Raw genomic sequence first — 2,919 nt, 5'->3', positions numbered from 1 at the left:
CTACGCCCCCCCCCCCCCGCGGACTAAATGGGCCGTCTGCTCAGGACGCCCCCGTCTGAGGAGTCAGAACAAACTACCCTGTTTACACCATCATGAGCCTAGGCAAGAAGCCCATGTCCGGCATCTCTCTCCCTCTCCCTCTCCCTCTCCGGGTGTTTTAGAAAGTGTCGCTGGGAACAGGCCACGGCCTGCTTCCTGCATGGGGGGGAGGAGAAGGGCAGCCGTTGGAAGTACTTCATGCACCTCGGATTGGGAAAAAGCAGCGCCGAAAGCGGCCGGGTAGACCCATCCAGAGCGTCCGTCTCCGCCACTGCTTGCCCAGATACCGAATCCTGCCACTCAGAAAATCCGGCCCTTTAAAAAAAAAAAAAAAATTATTACACAAATACGCGTGGAAACAGGGTTTGTTTTTGTTGTGAATTCCTCTGGTTTCAGCAGAAGACTTATCAAAAGAATTCTGATAGCCGATAGGCATTTTCCTAGCTGACATCTTCCAGCTGTAGCTTTCAATATTTTTGAAAATGATATGGAATTATCCCAAATCATCTCCAAAACGGCAGGTAAAATTAACGGAGAATGTACCCTGGCTTTAAAAAGACCCCCCCACACACACACACACACGGTCTCTCCGTAATAGCGGAGCTATCCTAGGAAATTATCCCGGTGTGTGCCATCTGTATTAAAATGGTTATTAAGTTATGAACAGAGTAACATAATACTGATTGGCTAATTATACGCCCTCCTTTTTTTTTAAAAAAAGAGCAGACCTTTGTTCTTATCCGAGTCCGGAACGAAAACAATCGCGGCGGGGCATTTCAGTTCCTTTGGAGGCAGTCGGGGGAAGGACAGGCAGGAGAAGGGAGATGGGTCAGTCAGTGCCCCAAAATGCGAGCGGAGGGACTCATCGGGAGTTTGCAGAAAACAGCACCGTCCCTCCGCACAGCTCCTCGGCTGGGGCAGAAATCCTGCCAGTGGCCAGCAAGGTGCGTGTGCGCAGGCGGAGGGGGTGGGTGCCATCCTTCGGGGAAGCCGCAGATACAGAGCTGGAAGGATTATTAATCTACTTTCTGAGCTCCTGGCATTAACGTTGTGGTGGCCACTGCATACATTAGCCTGCTCTGGCGCGCCGTCCTTCCTGAGCGAAGGCAAAAATGTGAGAGCCGAAGGCTAAAAAAACCGTGAGGTAGCTCACACCAACTCATCTTAGAGGGAACACGGTGTGCACACCTTTCCCCTTTGCGTGGAGACCTGCTGTGCCCAGTACACAAAATCCGTGTGTGTGTGTGTGTGTGGTCATTGCTGGGGGGGGGGACAATGAGCCCGTACTATTTCACACTTTGGTTGCTGCGCCGCCGCGTTTACTTTTGTGGTGGGCTAGACGGCGGCTCCCTGAAGCAGCCCAGCTCCCACCCACCCACCCAAATCCACCCCGTCTTGGCTCTAGCCGCTCTCTGATTCTCCGGAGACCCTTGACTGTGCGGCATTGCTGGTTCAGCCCGCCCCCGGAAATGAAGCTGATGCTGCCGGTTACCCTGATCAAGTCCTGGATGAGCAAGCGATAAATACGGTTGCTTGCGCTCAATGTCTGCGGACCCCCCACCCACCCACCTCCCAAGTCAGGGAAGCGCTGTTTTTGCACGCTCCTCCTGGTCCGGACAGCAGCCGGTGCCCATGTTGGGAACCGCAGACTCCCTTGCTGCTGGTGGTGGTTTTTTTCCCTCCTCCCTTTGCCTCCTCAGTCCGGGCATCAGTCCCCAGAATTTCAGGCAGCGGCGAGAGGGCTCCAGGCGGGCGGGGTGGGGGCAGCTCTTTCAGACAGTCCTGGTCCGCGTTCCTTTGAAGACAGCTCCCTTCCATCAGCTCCTCAAAAGAGCGGAGAAAGCGTTCAAAGGCTTCGCTTCCGCTACTTGAGGGCTGGAGAGGGGAAACGGGGGTCCCTTGCGTCGTGCAAACAAACACCCCTGTAGTCTCCTTGTCGCCTCCCCCCCGCCTTCAAATCCGTGCTTTCGCCATCGTTAAGAACCCGCCTCTTCCCCCGGACTGTCTGTCCCCCGCCGCCGCCTCCTCCAAGCCTAGCGCCGAGTTTGTAGACCCCCGGGGTGGGGGTCTGGCCCCGGGTGCGCCAGTGCGGGGCTGAAGATGGGCCGGCTGGAAGGGAGACCGTGAGAAGTGTGCTGTTCAGCGAGAGATGTTTGTGGAAGGCAGAGGACGTTGGTTCCTCCGAGGTAGGGAAGGGCTGGCTTTTTGTCTTTTGCCAGAGGGCCAGAGGCGAGCGAGGCTCTGAATGGCGGCGCGTCCTGGTTTGCACGAAAGACCGTCAGGAGTCCTACATTCAGTCAGGATCTTTTCTCGTCTCTCCAGCTCCCTGCAGTCTGGCCGGATATACAGACATCTTTGTCTCTCCAACGGTAGAATTGTTGTAACTAATCACAACATAATTTTGGTATCTCTTCAGCTCCTTGCTTTGAAAGGCGAAGCCAAGGGGGGCGCAACTGCGAAAGGGGAGCCTGAGAACCGCACCGTTCAAAGGGCCCGCCGCTGCCCTGACGCTGCGGGGCCTCTCCTCCCCACTCAGGTGCAACCATAGTTGTCACTATGTTGTCCGGAGTTCATTCGTTGCTGTAGATTTTCCGGGATGTGTGGCCGTGGTCTTGGCATTTTCGCCAGCAGCAGCTGTGACTGGCATCCTCAGAGGTATAAACACAGAAAGATGGAATACTCTCTGTGTCAAGGTGAGAAGCAAAATGGTAGGCAGTAAATTTGCCTACCATTTTGCTTCTCACCTTGACACAGAGAGTCCTCCATCTTTCTGTGTTTGTACCTCTGAGGATGCCAGTCACAGCTGCTGCTGGCGAAAATGCCAAGACCACGGCCACACATCCCGGAAAATCTACAGCAACAGAGTTGTCACTGCCCTCC

This window comes from Gekko japonicus, unplaced genomic scaffold (assembly GCF_001447785.1).
Source record: "Gekko japonicus isolate JY-2015 unplaced genomic scaffold, Gekko_japonicus_V1.1 scaffold2352, whole genome shotgun sequence".
Taxonomy (NCBI): Eukaryota; Metazoa; Chordata; class Lepidosauria; order Squamata; family Gekkonidae; genus Gekko; species Gekko japonicus.
Note: the sequence above shows the minus strand (reverse complement) of the source record.